The sequence below is a fragment of the Macaca nemestrina genome, chromosome 4, assembly GCF_043159975.1.
Source record: "Macaca nemestrina isolate mMacNem1 chromosome 4, mMacNem.hap1, whole genome shotgun sequence".
NCBI lineage: Eukaryota > Metazoa > Chordata > Mammalia > Primates > Cercopithecidae > Macaca > Macaca nemestrina.
This window is the reverse complement of record NC_092128.1, coordinates 20,734,419-20,750,243: the sequence shown is the minus strand read 5'-3', so window position 1 is coordinate 20,750,243 and position 15,825 is coordinate 20,734,419. Positions and strand designations below refer to the sequence as shown.

Below are 15,825 nucleotides of genomic sequence, written 5' to 3'. Positions count from 1 at the left end.
GTGATCTGCCTGCCTTGATCTCCCAAAGTGCTGGGATTACAGGCGTGAGCCACCACGCCCAGCCTGCCTGCCTAATTTTTAATATATATATATATTATATATATTTATATATATATTTATAGAGTTGCACTCTCTCTACGCTGCCCATGCTGGTCTCAAACTCCTGGGCTCAAGTGATCTTCCCACCTTGGCCTCCCAAAATGCTGGGATTACGGGTGTGAGCCACTGTAATCCCAGCCACACATACTTTTAAATAACTCCATGAGTAAAAGAGAAAGTCTCAAAGATTATATAAAAAAAAATACATAGACTGAATGAAAATAAAAATACAACATGTCAAAACTCCTGAGATGCTTGGCTGGGCACAGTGGCTTGTGCCTGTAATCCCAGCATTTTGAGAGGATGAGGCAGGAGGACTGCGGGAGCCTGGGAGTTTGAGACCAGCCTGGGCAATATAGTGGAACTCGTCTCTACAACAAAAAACGTACAAAATTAGCCAAGCGTGGTGGGGCATGCCAGCAGGAGGCAGAGTTTGCAGTAAACTGAGATCGCACCACAGCACTTCAGCCTGAGAGATAGAGTGAAACTATCTCAAAAAAATTTTTTTTGAAAAAATAATGGCTGAAAATTTAATAATTTTTATTTTAAAATTAAATAAATAATTAAAATTTTTAAATAAATATTTTTAAAAAGACAAAAACATTGTGAGATGCAGCTAAGGCAGTTCTGAGAAGGAAATTTATAGCGCTGACATGCTCATATCAGAAAAGAGATTTCAGATCAGTAATCTAAGTTCCTACCTAGAGAAAAATAATAGCAAAATCAGCCCAAAGCAAGCAGTAGGAAAGAAATACAGATACAAGCAGAAATGAATGAATGAAATTAAAAACAGGAAAACAGAGAAATTTAATGAAAAAATCCAGTTCTTTTATTTTTATTTTAATTTTTTTTTAGGGTTAAGGTTTTGCCCTGTTGCCTAATCTGAAGTGTAATGGCACAACCATAGCTCACTGCAGCCAGGAACTGACCTCAAGCAATCCTCCCGTCTCATCCTCCTGAGTAGGTGGGACTACAGGTGCACAAACCCAGTTGTTTGAAAAATGAGTAAGATTGGCCAGGTGAAGTGGTTCACGCCTATAATTTCAATACTTTGGGAGAATGAAGTGGTAGGATATCTTGAGCCCAGGGGTTTGACACCAGTCTAGGAAACCTAGGGAGACTCCATGTCTACAAAAAATTGTGAAAAAATAGCCAGGCATAGGGGTGCATGCCTGTAGTCCCAGCTACTTGGGAGGCTGAGGTGGGAGAATTGCTTGAGCCCAGGAATTTGAGGTTGCAATAAATTATGATCTCACCACTGCACTCCAGCCTGGGCAACAGAGTGAGACCCTGTTTCAAAAAAAAAAGTTGACAAACTTCTCTTAAGACTGACAAATATAAAATGAAGCAATTAGGAATGAAACATGCTGTCACAACAGATTCTGCAGCCATTAAAAGAATAATAAGGGATACTATGAAGAAAGTTATGCTTGACCAGGCTCATCGGCTCATGCCTGTAATTCTAGCACTTTGGGAGGCTGAGGTGGGCTGATCACTTGAGCCCAGGAGTTTGAGACCAGCCTGATCGACATGGCGAGATCTCACCTCTACAAAAACACAAAAATTAGCCAGGCATGGTGGCATGCACTTGTAGTCTCAGCTACTTGGGAGGTTTAGGTAGGAGGATTGCATGAGCCCAGGAAGCGGAGGTTGCAGTGAGCCAAGATTGTGTCACTGCACTCCAGCCTATGTGAAAGAATAAAACCCTGTCCCAATAAAAAAAGAAAAAGAAAGTTATGCTTATAAATCTGAAAACCTAGAAGACACCAGACCAAACTTTGAAAAACATGAACTGCCAAAACTTAGTCTATTAGTTCATCCTTGCACTGCTATAAAGAAATACATGAGCTTGGGTAATCTATAAAGAAAAGAGGTTTAATTGGCTCACAGCTCTGCAGGCTGTACAGGAAACACAGTTGTTTCCGCTTCTGGGGAGGCCTCAGGAAGCTTCTGATGATGACAGAAGGCAAAGGGGGAGTGAGGCACTTCCCATGGCTGGAGCAGGAGGAAGAGAGTGGGGAGGTGCTACACATTTTTAAACAACCAGATCTCATGAGAACTCATTCAACACCACAAGAACAGCACCTAGGGTATAATGCTAAGCCATTCTTGAGAAACTCCCACCAGGTCCCATCTTCAACACTGGTGGTTACAATTTGACATGAAATTTGGGCAGGGACATAGATCCAAATCACATCATTTAGCTATGTGAAATAGATAACCTTAGTAGTCCTATACCCTTTCAACAAATGGTGCTGGGATAATTGGCTAGCCACATGTAGGAGAATGAAACTGGATCCTCATCTCTCACCTTACACAAAAATCAACTCAAGACGGATTAAGGACTTAAATCTAAGACCTGAAACTATAAAAATTCTAGAAGATAAGATTGGAAAAACCCTTCTAGACATTGCTTTAGGCAAGGATTTCATGACCAAGAACCCAAAAGCAAATGCAATAAAAATAAAGATAGCCAGGCACTGTGGCTCATGACTGTAATCCCAGTACTTTGGGAGGAAGATCATGAGGTCAGGAGTTCGACACCAGCCTGACCAACATAGTGAAACGCTGTCTCTACTAAGAATTCAAAAATTAGCCAGGCGTGGTGTCGCACACCTGTAATCCCAGCTACGCGGGAGACTGAGACAGGAGAATTGCTTGAACCTGGGAAGTGGAGGTTGCAGTGAGCCGAGATTGCGCCACGGCACTCCAGCCTGGGTGACAGAGCGAGACTCCGTCTCAATAAATAATAAATAAATAAATAAAAACAAATAACTGGGACCTAATTAAAGAGCTTTTGCACAGCAAAAGGAGTCAGCAGAGTAAAAAGACAACCCGCAGAGTGGGAGAAAATCTTCACAATCTATACATCTGACCAAGAATTCATATCCAGATTCGAAATGAACTCAAACAAATCAGCAAGAAAAAGACAAACAATCCTATCAAAAAGTGGGCTAAGGACATGAATAGACAATTCTCAAAGGAAGATATACAAATGGCAAACAAACATGTGAAAAAATGCTGAACATCACTAATGATCAGGGAACTGCAAACCAAAACCGCAATGCCATACCACCTTGCTCCTGAATTACCATAATCAAAAAATCAATAAATGGTAGATGTTGGCATGGATGCGGCAATCAGGAACACTTCTGCACTGCTGGTGGGAATGTAAACTAGTACAGCCACTATGGAAAACAGTGAGAAGATTCCTTAAAGTACTAAAAATAGAACTGCCATTTGATCTAGCAATCCCACTACTGGGTATTTACCTAGAGGAAAATAAGTCATTACACGAAAAATATACCTGAACATATATATATATATATATACACACACACATATATATATACACACACCCACACACACACATATATATATCTCTGATGGACTACTTCTCAGCCATAAAAAGAAATGAATTAATGGCATTCAAAGTGATCTGGATGAGATTGGAGACTATTATTCTAAGTGAAATAACTCAGGAATGGAAAACCAAACATCATGTGTTCTCACTGATATATGGGAGGTAAACCATGAGAATGCAAAGGCATAAGAATAATACAATGGACTTTGGGGACTTGGGGAGAAGGATGGGAGGGGGACGAGGGATAAAAGACTACAAATACAGTGCAGTGCATACTGCTTGGGTGATGGGTGCACCAGGATCTCAAAAATCACTACTAAAGAACTTACTCATGTAACCAAATACCACCTGTACCCCAATAATCTATGAAAAAATAAAAAAGATAACCTTAGTATACCTGCAGCTCTTACAGAAATTGAATTTACAATTTAAAAGCTCTCAAAAAAGAAATCTCAATGCCCAGTTTCACTGGAGAACTTTACCAAACACTCAAAAAAGAAGCAATATCAATTTTCACAAACTGTTCCAAAAAACAGAAGAGATAGAAACATTTCTCAAGTGTTTTATGAGGCCTGTATTATCCTGATAACACCCGACAAAGACAGTACAAAAAAAAAGAAAACTAAAGACCTACATCACTCATTAGCATAGGTGAAAAAATTCTCAACATTAGCAAAGGAAGTACAACAGCGTATAGAAAGAATAATACACTACAAGCAAGGAGGGTTTGTCCTAGGTATGCATGGCTTATTCAATACTTGAAAATTAATGTAATCTATTATATCAACAGGCTAAAGAAGATAAATTACATCACATCAATTGATGTGGACCATTTCACAAAATTCAACCCCCATTTGCGATAAAAACTCCTAACACAGTAGAACTAGAAGAAAATTTTCCCAACCTTATAAAGAGCCTTTACAGAATACCTACAGTTTGCATAATTAATTGTGAAAGACCGGGTGTTTTTTTCCCCTAAGATTGGGAAGAAGACAAAGAGGTCCACTCTCATCACTCTTATTCAACAGTATTGGAGGTGTTTCTTCATAACAATAGGGAAGAAAAAGAAGTAAGAGGCATACAGATTGGGAAAGAAGAAAAAGCTGTCTCTATTTGCAGACAATATTACTGCCTATGTAGAAAATACCAAGGAGCCTACAAACAAGAAAAGCCTCCTAGAGCTAATAAATGAGTTCAGTAAGCTTGCAGGATACAAAATTGACACACAAAAAGCAATTGCATTTCTTTATTTAAAAAAAAATTTTTTGTTGTTGAGATGGGGCCTCATTATGTTGACCAGACCAATCTCAAACTTCTGGCCTCAAGCAATCTTCCGGCCTTAGCCTCCCAAAGTGCTGGGATTACAAGTGTGAGCCACTGCACCTAACCCAGTTGCATTCCTCTATGTTGAAAATAAACAGGCCGGGTGTGGTGACTCAGGCCTGTAATCCCAACACTTTGAGAGGCCAAGGTGGGTGGATCACTTGTGGTCAGGAGTTCGAGACCAGCCTGGCCAATATAGTGAAACCCCAACTCTACTAAAAATACAAAAAAATTAGCTGGGCATGGTAGTAGGTAACTGTAACCCCAGCTACTCAGGTGGCTGAGGCAGGAGAATTGCTTGAACCTGGGAGGCGGAGATTGCAGTGAGCCCAGATTGCGCCACTGCACTCCAACCTGGGCAACAGAGTGAGACTTCATCTCAAAAAAAAAAAAAAGAAAGAAAGAAAATAAAGACTGTTTGAGATGGAGTCTTGCTCTGTTGCCAGGCTGGAGTGCGGTGGCGCCATCTCGGCTCACTGCAACCTCCGCCTCCCGGGTTCAAGCGATTCTCCTTCCTCAGCCTCCCGAGTAGCTGGGACTATAGGTGTGTGCCAACACACCCAGCTAATTTGTGTATTTTTAGTAGAGATGGAGTTTCACCATGTTGGCCAGGATGGTCTCAATCTCCTGACCTTGTGATCCACCCGCCTCAGCCTCCCAAAGTGCTAGAATTACAGGCATGAGTCACCATACCCGGCCTGTTTATTGTCTTATATTTAAAATTTATATCATGATCCATATTGAGTAAACTTTTGTATAATGTGTGAAGTTTAAGTCAAACTTCTTTTTTGTTTTTTGTTTGACTAGGATACCCAGTTGCTCCAACATGATTTGTTGAAAAGTGGGAGGTGCTACACACTTTTAGACAACCAGATCTCATGAGAACTCACTCACTATCACGAGAACAACAAGGGAGAACTCTGCCCCCATGATCCAACCAGTTCCTACCAGGCCCCTCCTACAAAACTGGGAATTATAATTGGACATGAGATGTGGTCAGGGGCACAAATCCAAGCCTTTCATGGACCTTATCAAAAATAAAAACTTTTACTTTGAAAAGATTCTAAGATGATGAAAAGACTAATTACAGACTGGAAGAAAATTTTTGCAGATCATGTAATCAACAAAGGACTAACATCATTAATACATAAAGAACTCTCAAAATTTAACAGTAAAAAGCAAAAGAAAAAATCTAAAATGGGCAAAGACACGAACAAATGTTTCATTTAAGAGACTATACAGATAGCAATCAATACATGAAAAAATGTTCAACATCATCAGTTATTAGAGAATTATAAACTAAAATCATAATGAGAATCACTACTCACCTATCAGAATGGCTAAAATAAAAGTATAATGATAATAACAAATGCTGACAAGAATGCATTGGATTCATTCATACATTGCTGGTGAAACAGAATGATACCACTACGCTTGAAAAAATTTTTGGATTTTCCTTTTAAAACTAAACATACAATTACCATATGACCCAATAATTGTAATCTGGGCATTTATCCCAGAGAAATAAAAGCTTATGTTCACACCAAATTCTCTACGCAACTATTCACATCAGATTTATTTATAATAGTCAAAAACTAGAAACAACTAGAATGTCCTACAATTGGTGAATGGTTAAACAACTGTGATACTTCCATACCATGGAATATTATTCAGCAATGAAAAGCAACAAACTATTGATACACACAACTCAGGTGAATCTTGAAGTTATCCAGAAGGAAGAAAGCCAAATCCAAAAGGTAGTATACTTTATGATTCCATTGATATATAACATTCCTTTTTTACTTTTATTTTGTGGTTTTTCTTTGAGACAGGCTCTTGCTCTGTCGTCCAGGCTGGAGGGCAGTAGCATGATCATGGCTCATTGCAGCCTCAAATTTCTGGGCTCAAGCAATCCTCCCACCTCAGCCTCCTGAGTGGCTGGTACCACAGGGACATGCCACCACGCCCAGCTAACGTTTTTTTACTTTTTTAAATATAAAGTCTCCCTATATTGCCCAGGCTGGTCTCGAACTCATAGGCTCAAAGTATCCTCCCACCTCAGCTTCTCAAAGTGCTGAAATTACAGACATGAGCCACCATGCCTATACAACATCCTTTTTTTGGGGGGTGGGGGATGGAGTGTCGCTTTGTCGCCCAGGCTGCAGTGCAGTGGCATGGCACGATCTGAGCTCACTACAACCTCTGCCTCCCGGGTTCAAGCCATTCTCCTGCCTCAGCCTCCCGAGTAGCTGGGATTACAGGCATGTGCCACCATGCCCAGCTAGTTTTTGTATTTTTAATAAAGGTGAGGTTTCACCATGTTGGTCAGGCTGGTCTTGAACTCCTGACCCCGTGATCTGCCCGCCTTGGCTTCCCAAAGTGCTGGGATTATAGGCATGAGCCACCACACCCGGCCTATAATATTCTTTAAATGACAAAATTATAGAATGAAAAACGGGTTAGTGGTTACTGAATGTCAGGGACAGGGAAAGGAGGGTATGTGGCTCTATGAAGGACTAGCACAAGGAACTCTGTGATAGCACAGTTAAGTATCTTGATTGTGGTGTTCGTTATAGGAAGCGAAATGTAATAAAATTGCATTGAATCATACATACACACAAGAGTTCATGTATGTTGGGTGAAATCCGAATAAGCTCTGTGGTATCAACCTGTGGTATTCTGATAAAATAAGAAAGATATATTTGGTCTCTACCCATTTCCTCAGACAGAGCTCCTAAAACCCTTGTAGATAGGCATGGCACTCCAGCCTGGAGGATAGAGCAAGACTCTGTCTCAGAAAAAAAAAACAAAACCCTTGTAGATAGGGATGCTAGGAGAATCTTTTATTCTAATATTTGGTCTTTGACTCTGGTTCCTGAAACAGAACTCCTAAGACCTTTGTAATTTTTTTTTGAGACAGAGTCTCCCTCTGTCGCCGAGGCTGGAGTGCTGCTGTGTTGCAATCTCAGCTCACTGCAACCTCCGCCTCCGTGGTTCAAGCAATTCCCCTGCCGCAGCCTCCCGAGTAGCTGGGATTACAGACAAGAGCCACTGCACCTGGCTAATTTTTGAATTTTTGGTAGAGATGGGGTTTCACCATGTTGGCCAGGCTGGTCTTGAACTCCTGACCTCACATGATCCACCCACCTCAGCCTCCCACAGTGTTGGGATTACAGGCGTGAGCCACCATGCTGGGCCACAGACAATTTTATCACTCAGGAAATTACAAGGTCTAGGCCAGGCACAGTGGCTCACGCCTGTAATCCTAGCACTTTTGGAGGCAGAGGCAGGCGGATCACCTCAGGTCAGGAGTTCAAGACCAGCCTGGCCAACATGGTGAAACCCTGTCTCTACTAAAAATACAAAAACTAGATGGGCGTGGTGACAGTCGCCTGTAATCCCAGCTGTTCGGGAGGCTGAGGCAAGAGAATTGCCTGAACCCGGGGAGGCAGAGGTTGCAGTGAGCCGAGATTGTCCCATTGCACTCCAGGCTGGGTGACAAAGAAGAGACTCCATCTCAAAAAAAAAAAAAAAAAAAGGATCTGACACAGAGCTTCTAAATTCTTTGGAATTTCTTGGCTGACAGGAGCATCTTTTGTTTTAATGAGATGACTCCTGGTGGGCTCCTGGACAGCTTCAAGATGGGGGCTGGTTACCAGAGGAACTAACCACAGGATTAGAGGGTTGGAAATTTCAGCCTCACCTCCTGACCTCAGGAGAAAAGAGGAGCTGAAGATGGAGTTGATCACCAATGGTCAATGATTTAATCAACCGTGCCTAGGTCATGAATCCTCCATAAAATCCCAAAAGGACAGAGTCTGAAGAGGTTCCAAATTGTTGAACATGTGGTGGTGCCTGGTGGGTGGTGCCTCTGTAGAGAGTATGGAACCTCTGTGCTCTTTCCTGGAGGGTGGTGCCTCCAGAGAGAGTATGAAAGCTCTGTGCTCCTTCCTGGAGGGTGGTGCCTCGGTAGAGAGTATGAAAGTGAGAGGTGACAACATGCTAGCAACCCTCGCTCTCGGTGCCTCCTTGGCCTCGACGTCCACTCTGGCAGTGCTTGAGGAGCCCTTCAGCCCACCACTGCACTGTGGGAGCCCCTCTCTGGGCTGGCCAAGGCTGGAGCCGGCTACCTCTGCTTGCAGGGAAGTGTGGAGGGAGAGGCGCAGTCAGGAACTGGGGCTGTGCATGGCAGCTCACAGGTCAGTGCAAGTTCTGGGTGGATGCCAGCTCGGGGGCCCCGCACTCAGAGCAGCCAGCTGGTGCTGCCAGCCCCAGGCAGTGAGGGGCTTAGCACCTGGGCCACCAGCTGCAGAGGGTGCACCAGGTCCCCCAGCACTGCTGGCCCGCCCATGCCACACTTGAATTCTCGCCAGGCCTGTCGCCTCCCAGCGGGGCAGGGCTCAGGATCTGCAGTTCACCATGCGTGATCCCCGCCCCTCCTTGTGGGCTTCCACGGCCCGAGCCTCCCCAACGGGCACTGCCCCCTGCTCCACGAAGCCCAGTCCCATTGACCGCCCAAGGGATGAGAAGTGCCAGCGCGCAGCATGGGACTGAGAGGCAGCTCTGCCCGTGGCCCCAGTGTGGCATCCGCTAGGCTAAGCCAGCTGGGCTCCTGAGTCCGGTGGGGACTTGGAGAACTTTTATGTCTAGCTAGAGGATTGTATATGCACCAATCAACACTCTGTGTGTAGCTAATCTGGTGGGGACTTGGAGAACTTTTATGTCTAGCTGGAGGATTGTATATGCACCAATCAGCACTCTGTCTAGCTCAGGGTTTGTGGATGCACCAATCAGCACTCTGTATCTAGCTAATCTGGTGGGTACTTGGAGAACTTTTCTGTGTAACACTCTGTGTCTAGCTAAAGGATTGTAAACACACCAATCGGCACTCTGTGTCTAGCTCAGGGACTGTAAATGCACCAATTGGCACTCTGTCAATACAGACCAATCAGTTCTCTGTAAAATGGACCAATCAGCTCTCTGTAAAATGGACCAATCAGCAGGATGTGGGTGGGGTCAGATAAGGGAATAAAAGCAGGCTACCTCGAGCCAGCAATAGCCCCCTGGTTGCGTCCTGTTGCACACTGTAGGAGCTTTGTTCTTTCGCTCCTTACAATAAATCTTGCTGCTGCTCACTTTCTGGGTCCACTCCGCTGCCTTTGTTTGCTGTAACACTCGTCACGAGGGTCTGCCGCTTCACTCCTGAAGCCACCGAGGCCATGAACACACTGGGAGAAACAAACAACTCCAGACGCGCCACCTTTATGAGCTGTAACACTGCGAAGGTCTGCAGCTTCACTCCTGAAGTCAGTGAGACCATGAAGCTACCAGAAGGAAGAAACTGCAGACACATCTGAACATCTGAAGGAACAAACTCCAGAGACATCATCTTTAAGAACTGTAACACTGCGAGGGTCCGCAGCTTCGTTCTTGAAGTCAGCGAGACCAAGAACCCACCAATTCTGAACACATTTTGGCGACCACAAAGGGACTATTGCCTATCACCCAGCGGTGAGACTATCACTAAGCCGTGAGCCTATCTATCGCCTATCGCCAAGCAGTGAGTGAGACTGTCACTAAGCCGTGAGCCTATCTATCGCCTATCGCCAAGCAGTGAGTACCATGGGACCCCTTTTGCTTGCTATTCTGTTCTGTTTTTCCTTAGAATTTGGGGGCTAAATACTGGGCACCTGTCAGCCAGTTAAAAGTGACTAGCGCGGCCACTGGACTAAAGACACAGGTGTCAGGCTTTCTGGGAAAGGGCTAACAACCCCCGAATCTTCAGAGTTGGGAGCATTGGTTTGCCTGAAACCAGCTTCCGCTTTTCCTGTACTTCTGGGCTGAGCCGAGGGTCGACAAAGAGGAAAGCCATTGAGCTCCAGGGTCCCGACAAGAAGTTAGTTGACCCTGTGGCCATGAGCGGAACTCTCAAAGCCATGTTGCCCAAGCGAGACTCGCCCATCTATTCTATATATGCTGACCCTTGCCTCCTGCGTCCTAATGCCTGTCAGATAAACTTCCTCACGCCTCTCTTCTCCAAGGCTAGTCCCACTTCTAAAAATCACCCCCTGTCTCTGATGTCTTTCTAGTTTCTCCTGTAAGAATGATTTTTAGTATAAACTCCAGGACTCTGTTACCTTCTTTAGGTACCCAAGCTCACCAATCGGAAAGACATAAATTTTGCCCAAAGCCCCCATCGCAGAGGGGACTATCAGGAATTTTAGGATCCCTCCTTAGACAGGCAGGCCTAACAAAAGCTATTCCTGAAGCTAGGATATAGGGAGCCTCAGAAATTGTATCCTTCCTATTCTTATAAGTGTGGACAAAAGGCGTCACTCTTCCAACTCTGGAGATCCCTTCCCTCCCTTAGGGTATGGCCCTCCACCCATTTTTGGGGCATAACATCTTTATAGGACAGGGGTAAAGTCCCAATACTAACAGGAGAGTGCTTAGGACTCTTAACAGGTTTTCGAGAATGCGTGGGTAAGGGTCACTAAATCCGATTTTTGTTGGTCCTCCTTGTGGTCTATGAGGACAGGCAATGGTGCAGGTTTTCAAGAATGCATTGGTAAGGGCCACTAAATCCAACATTCCTTGGTCCTCTTTGTGGTCTAAGAGGAAAACTAGTGTTTCTGCTGGTGCATGGGTGAGTGCAACTATTCCAATCAGTAGGGTCCTGATTTAATTAATTGTGCCTAGGTCATGAATCCTCCATAAAATCCCAAAAGGATAGAGTCTAAAGTGGTTCCAGATTGTTGAACATGTGGCAGTACCCGGAGGGTGTGGTGCCTCCGGAGAGAGTATGGAAGCTCTGTGCCCCTTCCTGGTGGGTGGTGCCTCTGGAGAGAGTATGAAACCTCTGCGCTCCTTCCCACTCACCTTGCCTTGTGCATCTCTCCTATCTGGCTGTTCATCTTGTCCTTTACTATATTATTTATTCATATAATAAACTGGTTAATGTAAGTATTTTTCTGAGTTCTGTGAACCACTATCACAAACTAACCGAACCCAAGGAGGAGATCATGTGAAACCCCAATTTTAGTTGGTTGGTCAGAAGAACAGGTCACGACCTAGGGTTTGGAATTGGTGTCTGAAGTGGAAGCAGTTTTCCTTAACCTGTGGACTGTGACTCTAACTCCAGGGAATTAGTGTCAGAATCGAGTTACATTATGGGACGTTCAGCTGGTGTCCACTGGAGAATTGCTTGGTGTGAGGGGAAAATCCCCCACATATCTGGTATAAGAAGTGTTCAGTGTTAAGTATTGAGTGTACAAGTAGGAAAAACACTTAAAAAAATTTTTTTTTTGAGACGGAGTTTCGCTCTTGTTGCCCAGGCTGGAGTGCAATGGCGCGATCTCAGCTCACTGCTACCTTTGGCTCCTGGGTTCAGGCAATTCTCTTTCCACAGCCTCCTGAGTAGCTGGAGTTACAAGCATGCACCACCATGCCCGGCTAATTTTTTGTATTTTTAGTAGAGACGGGGTTTCTCCATGTTGGTCAGGCTGGTCTCGAACTCCTGACCTCAGGTGATCCACCCACCTCGGCCTCCCAAAGTGCTTGGATTACAGGCATGAGCCACCATACCCGGCCCACTTTTTTTTTTCTTTTCTCAAACATTATTTTTTTCCATCAGAGTACCAATGTCAACTTTCTGGTTTTGATATTGTACTATAGTTATGACAGATGTTATAATTGGAAGATCCTGGGTGAAGGCTGCACAGAACTTCCCTGTATGTGCCTTTGAAATTTCTTATGCTAATTATTTCAAAATTAAACGTTTAAAAAAATAAGATTTGTTATTTTCCTTTCTTGTATTGTCATTATCAAGTTTTGGGATCAATATTAGTTTAGCCTAATAAAATGATTAAATAAATATTACTTCCCTTCCCCTAAAACACAGATATGTACTATTTTTTCTAAATCCCAAAGTATGATGGCTTAAAAACTTATTAAAAACAGAAAAAGTCTATTTTATTTTAATATAATTATACTACGGGTTAGACCTACATTCTTATGAGTTCTATTTTTCCATTTTATATTTATTTTCTCTATTTTCTTGACTTCTTTTGGTTTTAGGTTTGATCAATTTTTGTAAGTCCATTTTCCCTCTATACACCATTATTATTTTCATGTTTTCCCTTGAATGCCAATAAGTATTCTTCAATTATCAAAGCCTAGTTTTAATAAATACTTGTATCTTCTTGCTGTTCAATATAAAGATCTTAAATCCCATTTGTTTCATTTACGCCAGTTGCCACACATCCTTTAACAAATATTTTTATTTTATATTTGAACATACCACAAGACGTTATTATTGATGTTTTAAAAAATCAATGTTTTGGTCAGGAGCAGTGGCTCACGCCTGTAATCCCAGTACTTTGGTAGGCAGAGGCAGGTGGATCACCTGAGGTCAGGAGTTCCAGACCAGCCTGGCCAACATAGTGAAACCCAGTCTCTACAAAAATACAAAAATTAGCCGGGCATGATGGCAGGTACCTGTAATCCCAGCTACTTGGGAGGCTGAGGTGGAAGAATCGCTTGAACCTGGGAGATGGAGGTTGCAGAGAGCCAAGTTCATACCATTGCACTCCAGCCTGGGTGACAGAGCAAGACTCCGTCTCAAAAAAAAAAAAAATGTTTTTTAAATTTTTATTGTTTTAAAAATAGAGACGGCAGTCTCACTATGTTACGGAAGCTGGTCTCGAACGGCTGAGCTCAAGTGATTCACCCACCTTGGCCTCCCAAATTGTTGAGATTACAGGTGGGAGACACCGCACCCAGGTGAAATCAATCTTTCTTTACATTTATCCATATATTTACTACTTTCATTCTCTTTATCTCAAAATGCCTTTATTTTGGTTATATGCTTAAGTCGATTTTTGCTACCTGTGGAATTATATTTGGAACTTACATTCTGCAATATTTTGAAGATATTCTCCATTCCAGCACTTGCTGGGTTTCCTTGTGTGTCAAAAACTGCTGTCTTGGCGGTTGCTCCTTCGAAAGTAGCATGTACATTTTCTCTTGCTTCTCTAAAGATTTTTCTCTTTGTCTTTGGTTCTACAATTTATTTATTATAACTAGGTTATCATTTTATTGCTTTGTATGTATTAACCAATTTTGTATCTAACCTAGCAATCTTATTCTAACAGTTCTTCCAAAATGCCTGTAAGTGCCCAATTCCACAATGTGTTCTTTTATCCAAGTTTGCCATCTCACTGGTTTTCTCATTAAGTTTAACATATCTTTGCCATGTGTTCATTCTATATTTGTATGAGAGTCATGTTTTTAACTTTTAAAAAATTGTATTTTGACAAGTATTTACGAGGTATTGATATGGTTTGACTGTGTCCCCACCCACATCTCATCTTGAATTCTCATGTGTCATGGGAGGGACTGGTGAGAGGTAATTAAATCATGGGGGCAAATCTTTCTCATGCTGTTCTTGTGATAGTGAATAAGTCTTATGAGATCTGACGATTTTATACAGAGGAGTTCCCCTGCACAAGCTTTCTCTCTTTGCCTGCTGCCATCCATGTAAGACGTGACTTGCTCCTCCTTACCTTCCACTGTGATTGTGAGGCTTCCCCAGCCATGTGGAACTTTAAGTCCATTAAACATTTTTCCTGCATAAATTACCCAGTCTTGGGTATGTCTTTATCAGCAGTGTAAAAACAAACCAATATAAGTATGTACCAAGCATTGAACTAAGTTCTGGGGCTATAAGAAAGGAAAATAGAGAGCATGGTTCCCAGTGCTCAAGAATTTTTGGTATGACCTCATCATTCCCAGTATGCTCCAGCATTTACCTTCTCCAGGATCAACTCTTCCTCATCTAAAAAGTGTCCAGAGAATATTCTCAACTACACCAAACTATTTGCAGTTTTTGCTGATATTGTTTTCTCCCACACACATGTCTTCCTGAGGGAAATGTTACCAAAGTGTCTGCTTACAATACACAGGCAGACTAGGCATTTTGAGCATGTTTATTTTTCAAATATAATGCATTTCATTTCACAGACAAACTTGGCTGGACACAGTGACTCACGTCTATAATTCCAGCACTCTGGGAGGCTGAGGCCGTGGGGCGGCTGGGAGGTTATAGGTGGGGAGGATAGCTTGAGGCCAAGAGTTTGAGACCAGCCTAGGCAATGTAGCGAAACCCCATCTTTACAAAAACTATGCATATGAACACATACATGTAGCTAAGATGGGGGGACTGCTTGAGCCCAGGAGTTCAAGGCTGCAGTGAGTTAGGATCATGCCACTGCACTCTAGCCTGGACAACAGAACAAGACCTTGTCTCAGGAAAACAAATTAAAAAATGATAAAAAACTTTACCTTACCCCATTACCCTAGCATTCAGTATCTTTTGTCATGGCGTATTTTATTTTCTCTATATCTGGCTATTATAGATATTCTCTGGAAATAGAAGCTCAGAGACTTTGGTAGCTTACTGAAGTATAGAGACTCTGATAATGATTTCAGTACACTTAATGATATCCATGTGGTGATGAATTTTAATAATACAGCAAGTAAGATGACCAACTTTCTCAAATCAAAGATCCAAACAAGGCCAGGCACAGTGACTCATGCCAGTAATCCCAGCTACTTGGGAGGCCGAGGCAGGAGAATTGCTTGAACCCAGGAGGCAGAGGTTGCCATGAGCTGAGATCGCACCACTACACTTCAGCCAGGGCAACAACAGACCGAGACTCTTGTCTCAAAAAAAAAAAAAAAAAAAAAAATCCAATGTCAATGTTGAGAATATCGGGCAGGGCCGGATGCAGTGACTCCTGCTTGTAATCTCAACACATTGGGAGGCTGCAGCTGGAAGACTGCTTGAACCCAGGAGTTCAAGACCAGCCTGGGCAACACAGTGAGACACTGTCTCTACAAAAAATACAGAAATTGGCCGGGCGCGGTGGCTCAAGCCTGTAATCCCAGCGCTTTGGGAGGCCGAGACGGGCGGATCACGAGGTCAGGAGTTCGAGACCATCCTGGCTAACACGGTGAAACCCCGTCTCTCCTAAAAAATA

General features: G+C 43.0%; 1 long non-coding RNA gene across 2 annotated transcripts in view; it reads left to right on the top strand.

Moving 5' to 3' along the window:
- Positions 1 to 9,881: 9,881 nt before the first annotated feature.
- Positions 9,882 to 15,825, top strand: part of LOC105471314 (uncharacterized) — a 69,830-nt gene continuing 63,886 nt past the window's right edge. For both annotated transcript variants that reach the window (XR_011621925.1, XR_011621924.1), the window contains exon 1: positions 9,882 to 10,399. This is a non-coding gene — a long non-coding RNA (uncharacterized lncRNA). The remainder of the gene's footprint in view (positions 10,400 to 15,825) is intronic.